The sequence below is a fragment of the Choristoneura fumiferana genome, chromosome 29, assembly GCF_025370935.1.
Source record: "Choristoneura fumiferana chromosome 29, NRCan_CFum_1, whole genome shotgun sequence".
NCBI classification, from domain to species: domain Eukaryota; kingdom Metazoa; phylum Arthropoda; class Insecta; order Lepidoptera; family Tortricidae; genus Choristoneura; species Choristoneura fumiferana.
In genome coordinates this window covers 9,150,419-9,162,674 of record NC_133500.1, presented here as the reverse complement: position 1 = coordinate 9,162,674, position 12,256 = coordinate 9,150,419, and positions in this window count along the sequence as shown.

The window sequence follows — 12,256 nt, the reverse complement described above, 5'->3', positions numbered from 1 at the left end:
TTTGGCTACTGAATTCATTCGGTTCTTAAGAAATAAGTCAGACGTAGAGTAGAGAGAGTGGTAGCAAGCAGCATACCTACCTACCCAATGCTAACAGTTCAGTAGGTATTGATTGATTTATGTATCAAAACAAAACTTATTTTATTCCACTCCGTCCGTACTTCTATCCCTTCTAAGTACCTATACTAATAAGCTTTGGTCCCTTCTACAGAGTTTTTTTTTTGTCACCGCGTAATAAAAAGCTACACCATTCTTAATACAGTATTTGACTGTTTTTTATTTATTTTATAAATCAAAGCTGGATAAAAAAGACGGATATATATAATTTTTTAAAAAGTACTTAACTAAGTAAGCATAAACTCCGATTATTTCTGAACAAAGTTTCCCTAGGGATGTAGAATAAGATCCAGGCATTAGGTAAGTATCATATAAAAATATCGTATAAATAGACAATTAAGATTGGCTTTGGAGTCTAACTATTTGTATTTTTTTTATTTCAACTCGAAATTGTTACTTTCAATAAATAGACAAGTTGATAACACAAAAAAGTTTAAAAGTACTACGGAAACACACTAAGCACTTAGCACTAAAAGAGATGTCTTCTAGCTAAACTACTAGGTATTATACTACAGCATTACGAAGGAATAATGTTCAGGCTCATAAACCTCTCTTCAAACTTTAGGTTCAGAAAAAACAAATCAAGCAAAAATCTACCTTACTGCTCTGTCATAAAATTCTTATCGTGCGTATTAAACATCGTGGTTTTAGGTACTACACTCCGTTTCACTGCTTTGCTGTAACAAGGATTTAAATTTAAGTTTAACTGCATTCAATATCAAATCTTAGGCAAGTGTGATACAGTAAAGTTTTGGCTGATTTTAAAAAACATTTTGCACCTTGTAATAGCGAGATCCGTCTCCGTGATTGTGCAAAAACTTTACTATGGCGGATATTATCGATATCGGTAAAACTTACGAGTAAATCACTACGACACAGTAGCTTGTTTGGTTAAAGTAAAATTATAGAATTAGGTTCAGAAAACTCACGCCAGTACGAGTAGCTCACACATTCCATGCAAGTAGCTCATGCGCTTACTTATGACATGTTTGTATGAAGTTTTTGACGTAAGCACATACGCAAGAATTTTGTGTAAAAAGTAATAGCGCTTTTTTACATTAATTATTACGGTACTCTATCGTACAATGTTCTACTACCAATTTAGACATACCCTCACTAGAACTTACTATATTCATATAGAGACGAAATGGCAGGCTTGTAAATAAATAAAAAAAATGTAGGCCATATTTTTATCTAATACATCAATTAATCTATACCCAAACTAAAAATAGCTTGTAAGGTGCCTATTTTTATCTCAAAGGGCCGGCAACGCACCCGTAACTCGTCTTATGTTATGGGTCATTGGCGGTGTTGCTTGCTTTCCAACAGGTGAACCCGCCTATTCGCTTGTCACTACGCAATCATACAAAATAGAAGATAGTTAGGACTATGGATGTGTATAAGTCAAGGAAAAACGTATATGACTAACATTCATATTCATCCAAAACTGTAAGTAAGCTCTCACCGACTTGACTGTTGATTTGACTCATATCATAATATAGTCAAGCAAGATCAGTGACCACAAGGATATCCGGTTTTCGAATATTTAAAGAGTCACACACATTACTGGGTCCATCAGGACAGACCATCGAGTTGATGATCAAGGAAAAGCAAGTATTACTTGGTACGGTATAGGGCATCCAAAACGCTTTTCTTTCATGCATTAAAATGCCCATTTGGGAATACAAGCGTGATGTTTGTGTGTGTGACAGTAATGGTGTTTCTTTAATATTTCTAAGTTGTATCGTACTGGTTTGGATGCGGCCATGTCTCCTTTGGTGTAGTGATTAAAGCAAAGCAGCTGCAGTCTTATAGTACTGCTGAAGTAGAGACGTCTCCGAATGCTGGGGCATGTGCGTCGTACGGAACCATGTCATTATACCGGCGTGTCATGCTTGGTGTAATTAGCGAACGCGACACGAGGCGTAGGCAGACCTAAAAATCAAAAAAATAGCCCTAAATTGTATTTAACCGGATAACCTTACCAACAAAAAGTTGGAAAACCCGCTACATTGTCACTTCAAATTTCAATATCTCAAAAACGGCTGAACCGATTTTGATGAAACAAGTCTAAAAACCATTGCTAGAAAACTTAATTTCAAATGAAAAAAACCGCATCAAAATCGGTCTACTTGTTTAAGAGCTATGGTGCCACAGACACATAGCGGTCAAACTTATAACACCCCTCTTTTTGCGTCGGGGGTTAAAAACGAAACGTTTATTCAAAATGCAAGTAAGCCTCAAAAGGCTACTATAAATATTTATGTCACTTTTTTATACTACCAGCTTCGGAAAGACCATCGCCGAGCAGAATGTGCCGCAACTGGTCGCAAAACTTGGCAAAAAGTTTTTTTTTAAAGAACGTCCGTGTTGTGTTGTACGCCAACCTACGTCTATTTATATTGTTATTATATTCATAATAATCATAAATAAATTACTAAATGTGAAAATAAAGCTGTCTTCGACATCAGATTTAAAACCAGTTTTTAATAAGCAAATCAAAAAGCTCACTCGATGTCGATGACTGCAAAACTACGCGGATAATTTATCACTCTTAACAATTCAAAAGTCATAGTTTCGCATAAAAATACGTCTACAAGTGCGCCACGGTTCAAACTAACAAAAAAAAACACAATGTCCACTCAAGGTCCGCCTCTGGAATGTCTATGCCCGCTTCATTTTTTCGATGTTCCTTTTTTAAATATTCAAATCGAATCACCCAAATTAAGTAGCCATAAACGGAATCAGCTTCCAAATTTGAATATTTCATTCTTGCTCGTACGAGCGCGCGCTTTGATTTGTGTGCGTAGCGCGCGTGTGTGCGTAACGTAGAGATGGAGGTTTATCGACACGGTAGGATCTTTAACTAATATAGGTAGAGTCATTCACGATGACGGGTGCCGTGGTTCTTATTACAATGTCAATAATGTCTAATTTTGACAAAATCACGCGTCTTCGGGGATGGCACTAGGTATTATTTATAATTGCAACATTTCTTACTATTAATTATAATTCAGATGCAGTAAAATTTCAAATATTCAGGATCCAGGCGGCGTCTTGATCAACTGATACCGACTCGTACTTATTAATCATTTCAATGAAGTTTATGAAAAGCCTCCTTAATGCCCAAAATGATCTCATAACTCTTATCAATTAAAAACAAGAGAAAATTACCACGCATTTCAATGCTTATTTTGCATCTTAGAAACTTTAATAAATCATAACTCCTTTGTTTTTTATCAGTGCACCAAACGAAGTACTAATTAACTCATTATTTTATTGTTTTTAGCTTAATATTTGATGTGGGTTTGCTGTTAAACTTAAATTTCCTGAATGAAGTAAGAGTTCTCCAAAAGTTTCTAACATAGATACCATTTAAAGCTCGGGTCGCAGATAATAGTTATGCAGGTAACGTAATACACGGTGCTTTAAAACGCCAAGCCTGTAATTACCAAGTTCCTTCAGATAACGACCGTATCATTGGTGCTGAAGACATTTTAATGACTTTATCATCGCATGCAAACTCAATTAGAGGGCTTAATGCACTCAACATTGTGCATTTGTCTTCTATAATTGATAATTATACTGATAATGTTAGATAATTACAGAAAACATGGAAATGTGAAAGTTTGCTATTACCTAGCTAGCGATTTTACTTTTCAATTATGGACTTTTTACATCCAATTACGAATATAAAAAAAAAACGTATTTTCAGTTTAATTTACTTTTATCAATGTCAGTTAACTGATGACGAGGCGATATGGTCCCTGACTTTAGCGTGTCCGAACGGACAAATTAAAAAAAAAACAATGTCAGTGTTAGTGTCAATTAATGTCACTAAAAACAAAACTATCGATAATATTGATCAACTATCGACACCACATTACACTCATCTCTATCTCTTTTGTCGCATCGCGCCGCGCGTTGATAAGGAAACATTTTAAATTAGTAGAAAAGAAAAAATATTATAAAATTTATTTTTTATTTATATATTTTATCACGCCACAAAACGGGTAGCGGCTACCAGATATAAATTATATCATTTTTCATACCGACAACTGTGAGAGGTAAAAAATGACGCCCATTCACGTTCCGAGTTTGAAATTGCCGCGCTTTTTATTCGTTTCCGGACGATGGGATTCCAATTTCAAAAACGACAAGCGTTCATTTCAAACACGTCGCGTTCCATTGCTTCTTTGTAGTTTTTTCACTGACAGAAAGACTGTTATCCACGGACGCTTTGGTTTTTTTCGAATCGCAATAATTTTGAATTGACGAACTTTTCCAAACTTGATCTGGTGGCGCTGCTTGTTAGGATGAAAACTTATTTAGTACCCGAGAAGCTTAGTTCTAAATTTGCCCACCGATTGTTATAACTTTGCGATTGAAATTTTGACACATTACTCTTAGAACCGAAATGACGTAACTCGAGTTATAACACAAATGTTATTAAATCTTATTGGTTCTGGATACAGTTGAAATTTGAAGCAAATGATTCTACGTAAGTTTATTTAGTAACAAGCAAAAGGGTTTGTTCCCACTCCGCAATGGATTTGTGAGTTTTGTAAAGTTAGTTTTCGTTGAACTAATTTTTGTGGGTGACCTTAAGTTTTTATGGTTATTCTACGGTTAACAGAATTTATAATTGTGACTAAAGGGACGTGAACTTTGGATGAGGGTCATGGGATTCACGGAGGGAATTTAATTTGGGATGGTCAGAAGTTTGAATGAAAACAGCGGTTATTTTCGCTTTTGGAACTACGATGTTTTTAAATGGTGTTAAAAATCCTGCACTAATATAATTAAACCCACATGTAGGCTAATACTATATAATACGATGTGGGGAAAATTTAAATTCGAAAAAAAAATGTTTTGTAGGTATGGAGATAAAGTCTTCTTGACTCAATTTCCATACGAAACTTTTTTTTAATCAATAGCCATAATGTAATTCCCATTAAATTATAGTAAAGGTTTTTATTAACACTATTTAGGGTACTGCGGGGCTATAAATACTCGTAAATGGTAAACCATAAGTTTTTTTATATATTTTTTTAATTTTTAGCAAATATATGTTGGTATAAGATTCTATGGCCTGAATGTCTTTGCCTTTCAGCCAAGTAAAGAAGGATGGGGCCACGATGGGACATACATAATCATAATCATACATAACCAAGTGTTGCTTTAGTTACCTAATAGGTTACCTACCTAATAGGCTGAGAAGCCGTGGTGGCCGAGTGGTTTGACCTATGGCCTCTGAAGCAGAGGATCGTGGGTTCAAATCCCGGCTCGCACCTCTGAGTTTTTCGGAATTCATGTGCGAAATTACATTTGAAATTTGCCACGAACTTTACGGTGAAGGAAAACATCGTGAGGAAACCTGCACAAACCTGCGAATCAATTCAATGGTGTGTGTGAAGTTCCCAATCCGCACTGGGCCCGCGTGGGAACTACGGCCCGAGCCCTCTCATTCCGAGAGGAGGCCTGTGCCCAGCAGTGGGACGTATATAGGCTGGGATGAGGTTACCTACTACTTATTATACCTAATATAGATTAAATATTATAGTATAGTTATAATAATCTGACCTAGGGACCACCAGTGCACTAACGCGGAGCTACGAATGCTGTGATACGGCAATTTTGATACAATGATATATGTAATTCATTTTGCTTAGACATTGAGTTACCATATTTAAGGATTTGCCCTGAGATTCAAGTTTTTGTGAATGTAAACTCTTTATTGTACAAAATAAGTAAACAAACACAATTGACAAACAATGAGATATCTGCCAGTCAACCTTTGAGTGGATGAGAGGAGCATAAATCTCAGGATTTTCAGATCATAAATGATTAATATAGAGTAGAATCTAAGAGCATAAACAACTTTTTATACAAAATAATTACATTAAATAAAAAATAAATAAATAATGAGATCAAAACTACTCGTAGTTCGTTGATACTAAATTAAGTCTAGAAATGGTCTCCGTGGCCTTGTGCCTAAAAGGATGGCAGAGTTTCCTCATTAACTACCTACCTAGATAGCTACCGGCAGTTTGGTCTCATTTTGTTGGTGACGACGACTGGCTGCGACGTCATGGTGTCCCAGTCTCCCAGTGAGGTGTCCTCAGTGTATGGTGTGACGAAGCACTGACTAACACAAATTATAAAATTAAAAATTAAATCCATTTATTTCATGTTTCTTAGACACAATGTTGTTAGTTTGACTTAATCTAAGTGTCAGTTATACAAATACATGGTTCTCTATCGTTTGCCCGAATTTTATATGCCCGAATGTATCGTTTTTTAGAATTTTCATTTGCCATAAAGTAATTTATTTCTGAAATAGTAATTTCTTCAGAGTTGATATTAAACTAACCTAACCTAGTGCATTCTATATGATGACATTTTAAAAAGTCCTGAAAACAGCACGGTTCTATATATTTTATGGCAAACGTTGGTATGGCAAGTGAAATTCGGGCAAATGAAATTCGGTCAAGTAAAGGTAAACTCAAATACATATGTATTAAATCAATAAATAAATAATTAGGGAGTTCACCAGCCAAATATCACTAGTGGGGGTCGGGGGTACCTATACGTTTCCCACAATATGTCATGTAGGCACAGTCCAGCCTGCCCGGGATCATTGATAGGACAATGATGAGGATTGAAGATGATTATTTTATGTCAAATAGCTGGCAAACGAGCTTGCGGGTCACCTGATGGTAAGTGATCACCGCCGCCCATGGACACCTACAGCATTATTAGGACTGCGGGTGCGTTGTGCGGTGAAGGGAGGAGGGAGGAGGGGGAAGGGGGACGAAACACAGTAGTAAAACTACTATTTTCACAGCCAGCAAGTGGTTACAGTAAGGCTCTACCACATAAGTTATGTTGACAATGCAGACGTTATATCCTATGTATGTAGTGCATTTAACACAGAGTATCAACTCTAGATGCACCAGTCTTCCTACCTCCTCGAGGGCACAAAGACGGCAGCGGCAAAGATAAACAACCGAAAAAAATATAAATTTATGCCGCGCACTGAAAAGTAAAAAATATCGTGTTTAAGATATATCTCACTTTTGTGCCGCGCCGCCGCCGGGCTCGCATAATGTGGACATGCCTTTAAAAAAGCCACGACAGAATATGAAATGAGCACGGGGCTACTAAGATATTCTAAAATCGAAGTTCGTATCGTACCGTCCCTTTCACGATACGATTTTTTGCGGCGTTTTTGCTTTCGTCATTACCGTTTCGGCAAGTATCTATACCTAGTACCATCCACGAAGACGCGTGATTTTGTCAAAATTAGACATTAATGACATTGTAATAAGAACCACGGCACGCGTCATCGTGAATGACTCTACCTATACCTAGGTATTTTTTTTTTGAAATGATGCTCAGTGTTAAATTTTTATGAAAACTAAAGACAATACCTATTCGTACCTTGCCGTTTAGCTGACGCTAATATTATTTAATACGAGAGAGAGGGACGGTACGATACGAACTTCGATTTTCGAGTTTCGTAGTAGCCCTCCTGGCGTGATTAAATTGCTGTGACTTGTTCTTCCCCCGTGCTGATAAAACGTAGGATGGTAATTAATGCCGTTAAAAACTAATCTGTCAAAACGTTCGCATATTTCAAAGTCAAAGTCAAAGTCGAAATATCTTTATTCAATTTGGCTATAACAAGCACTTATGAATGTCAAAAAAATCTACCACCGGTTCGGAATAACCTGTGTTGAGATTCACCCATCTAAGTATTTTCGTAATATCTTTAATTTTAAGGCGCATCCATATAAATATAACGTATCATGTTCGGACCTCCTTCATTAGTCGGACAAACCAATGACATTTACTATCACTTCTGCCCGTACCGAAAGGACGGAACTCCACTCAACGCCAATAAAACATCAACCATAACACGTACGAAATAAGTTTCAAAGTACACGGTCATATTTTCCAAAGTAATCACGTTTGGATGAGTGTGAAAGATATGACATTTGAGAATGTACGCAGTTCAAATTTGATTTTTAAATCGAACGCGATCGAGGAGGTTCTTTATCGTCGTTTCGGTGGTTATGGAAAATAGTTGGGATTTTTATAGTGCACACTACGGAACTTTGACGAATTAAAAAAAGTACGCGATTAAATGAATTAAGTTCAAAAATCAACACAGAATCTGGACGTCTTCAAATCTAGAGTGAATGGGTATTTGCCTCTAGTTACCTTTTCCCGTCTAAACCACTGAACTGATTTAGAAGAAATTCAGCATACAGATAGTTTGAGTCCCGGCGAAGGACATAAGATAATATCCATAATATGTAGTTTTTATCCTGGAAAATTGCAAAGTTCCCGCGGGATATTTTGAGACACGGACGGAACATGAAGGAGGAAGGACATGGTATACAGATAAGCGTGAAACGGTATTAGGAAAAAAATTGAAACATTATAATTTATCTGTAAACGGCTGTACTTTATAAACTTAAATAGATAGGTAGGTAGTTGATGCTGGGTTGGGCCCTTGTGTGTATGTATGAAACACTCGGTGCGCGAGTCCGACTCACACTTGAGCAAGGGCCGTATTGCCTAATCGCGCTGACGTTTGTGATCGCATTCACCATCTCTTTTTACCATCGTCTTATACCGTGTGACAGAGAGAAGTAGTGAAAATGAGATTTAAAGGCTGTTTCACCAAATCACCATCCATTTATTAATTTTATTTGATGGATAAATGTGATGCCGTCTCCGTCTATTCGGACGAAACAAACAGAGACCGCATCACATTTATCCGTCAGATAAATTTAATTTATGGATGGTGAGACAGGGGGTTACTGACGTTTGGCGCAAATCGAAAATCGTCCACTTACTTGACGTGACCACATTGACTATTTTGAATTTGGACCAAAATGAATATCAACCAGAGTGAATTTTGACTAAATTTAATTGTGCTGAAAACAAAACAACAACCAAATTTATTTTTGTTGGAAATTAATTAAACCGCAAGTGGAGTAATTGTCCATTATAAATTGGGAGCAAAATTAAATAAGCAATAAGTGAATATTCTCTAAATCAAGTTTCAACTTAATGACCCAAAACAAATGATTTCGGATGGAAAATATTTACAATATGTCATAAATATTTCGTAAATAAAAGTGGTCGTTTTTTTTTCGGCGTACCTACATAAAATTTCTCAATTTTACCATACTCGTACGACAAGGTTCCATTTTCGACGGAATTCAGGATAGACAATTTTTCTTGTTGATGTATTTCTAATCGTATTTTTCTGCTTTGACGTATAATTTCGAGTTGTCCATTTTCCATTATCACCAAATGACAGTAAATCGAAAATTATTGTGATTCCAAGTAGACAACAAGGCGCCAGTTTTATGCTATTTGTGTTTGGTGTCTCTGCCTACACGTTTCCGTTGCCAAGTCGTAATTATAAGCCTCGTGGCTGAAAACTAGTTTGGAGACGCCCGGCAATTTGTAATAATTGATATTGGTCTTGGAACGAACGAGGCACGAAGATGTTTACTGGATCGCTAGCCATCTACTAAACAATCGCTTTCCTACAAATTTACTGTAAATAGTGGCTTTCGTTTGTCGCTATATAAAATGAGTGGCCACTTATATTTTGTAAAATTGACTATCGTAAAAGCTACCATGCAAAAAGTAAGATTAAACCTTTTTGCTGACTGTAGGTACTTTTTGTTGACAGCATTTGCATTGTCGCATCCAACTTACATCATGTGTACTAAACTTCAAGTCGATCCGACCACTGGAAGTGGGTCAAAATGAACATACAAAATTTGACCCCACAAAAACAAAAACAACAACAAAAAAGTTAAATAGAAGCTTGTGAATCCTGCTAATATTATAAATGCGAAAGTTTATTGAGTAAATACCTGTGTGTAACTACGTTTGTAACTCCTTCACGATAAAACGGCTGGACAGATTTGGATGAAATTTGGTATGGGGATAGCTGAACATCTGAAATAACATATAGGCTACTTTTTATCCCGATATTCCCACGGGATCGGGATCTTGAAATCTCAACCTGTATCTAATTCTGTATGACTCTACATAAATAATAATAATATTTCATGAAATAATAAGTATATACTATTATACTCATGAAATTTGGCACTCTTGTTTATAATGCAACATGAATAGAGGCCACGATGTGACTTTTGGGAATTCCCACGGGACTTAAGTAAAATCCCGTAATTTCAATTCAACTGCTGGATGGATGGAGTTTGGGATGTCAACATGATATTGAAAGCACAAAGGTTCCACCTACATACATGATTCAGTTTGTTCAACTGTTCCCACCAAATGTCAAGCCAAAATGATCAGAAGAAAAAATAAAAATAAGATAAAGATATTTATTTGTCAAAACACGAGTTACATTTAATAAATATAGGTATAAAGCAAAATTTATATGTACGATTAAAACTACAAGTTTTAAAAAGAAACTTACTGAGAAAGTGACAAGTGGTACAACGAAAGTAACCTTTTCAAACACAACTAATGACTCATCATACCTCTTAAAATAACAATCAAAGTTATTACTCAAACAAAAAGTAAAAAGATATTGTTCCCTGTAAGTTTCCTGACTTTACAATCCCAAATTACCTTGTGAAGTAATCTTTTAAACAGGTAGAATGTTTTTCTAAAAACCACAAAAACATTGTCACAGATTAAAAAGACAATCAATACTGGCTGGAACTGGAGAGATTCTGTTTTTTTATTCAGTTTCTTTTAGTGATGGAAGAACCGATTATGGAAACATGCGAAAAATTCATCGATTGGTATCAATATGGAATAGGTATGGATAAAAATTTAATACTGTTTTACGCATGAAGTGCCTATTACTAAATAGGCAGGCAAATTTAATAAATAGAAATATTTAGCGTTTGCATCCAGAAAGATGTTCAATTATGTTGGAGGAATCAAAACATGGTAATGTAGCATAATTAGCTATTAATTACTTACAAAAATCATAAAAAATCATAGTTCTTTTTCTGTAATTTTACTATAAAGATAAAGTCAAAGTCTGGATGTTTGTCACTCCACACAAAAAGGGCTAAATTTTAATTTATTTCATATACCTACCTATTACTAATAGGTACTTACCTACACCGATGATCCTACCTCATGGCCGATGGGGTCAGAAGGTTTTCGAATGGCGTCCGCGGACCGGGAGACGAGCTGTCGGTAGGCCTCCAACACGATGGAGCGACGGGCATGGCTAAGATCGCGGATCTCGATCGCGGTGGATGCGGAAAGCACAAGACCGTTCTGAGTGGACCCCCAAGGCTATGTCCAGCAGTGGACGTCTTTCGGCTGATATGATGATGATGACCTACCTACAAAGACTAATGCACCATCCATTACCCTAAATAATTCAGTCCCATTACAATGGAACAAATCACACCTGAAGAAAATTAAATGGAATTAGATGGAATCAGGTAAATATTTACTTAATTTGTAATCTAAGATTATCGCATTTTAAACATTTTTATCACAGTAATTTGCTTAGTTCAAGTGGGATACCGATAAGCGAATTCGCGGACGAAGGCGCGGCCTACAGCTAGTTTTCATAAAACTGCACGTTTATCGATAGATGCAGTAAGTTTCTCCAACCTTTTCCCATGCCTATAGTTCCGTTTGTTTCGAATGCTACTAAACAAAAGAAGGATTAGAGCTACCAACGTTCACAATATTATCATTAGGGTAGCGATACATTCCTTTGTTTCGTTGCAAAGTTTTACTACATCTAACCGGTCTGTTGACACCTTTACGCCCTTTTCTCTAGGTAAGTAAGTGTTTAGTTTCTAATCATTATGGGACGGGCGGGACATTGTGAGGGATTTTTGCTAATGAGATTTTTTGGTCAATTTTTTTTTATTATTGTGAAATTTGTGAAGCGATACACAGTTAAATTTTGGTAGAAAGAGGTTGGACTTTCATTGCTGAAGAACATCGTCTTTCAAATGGTTAAATGAATCAGGCGGCACTTTTGCGAACTATAAACGATTACTTTGATCACATGCGATCTTATAAATAGCTCTACGTCTAAGTAACAAATGTGTGTTCATGCAGCTCCTCCACCTCCACACTGTAAAAACACACAAAC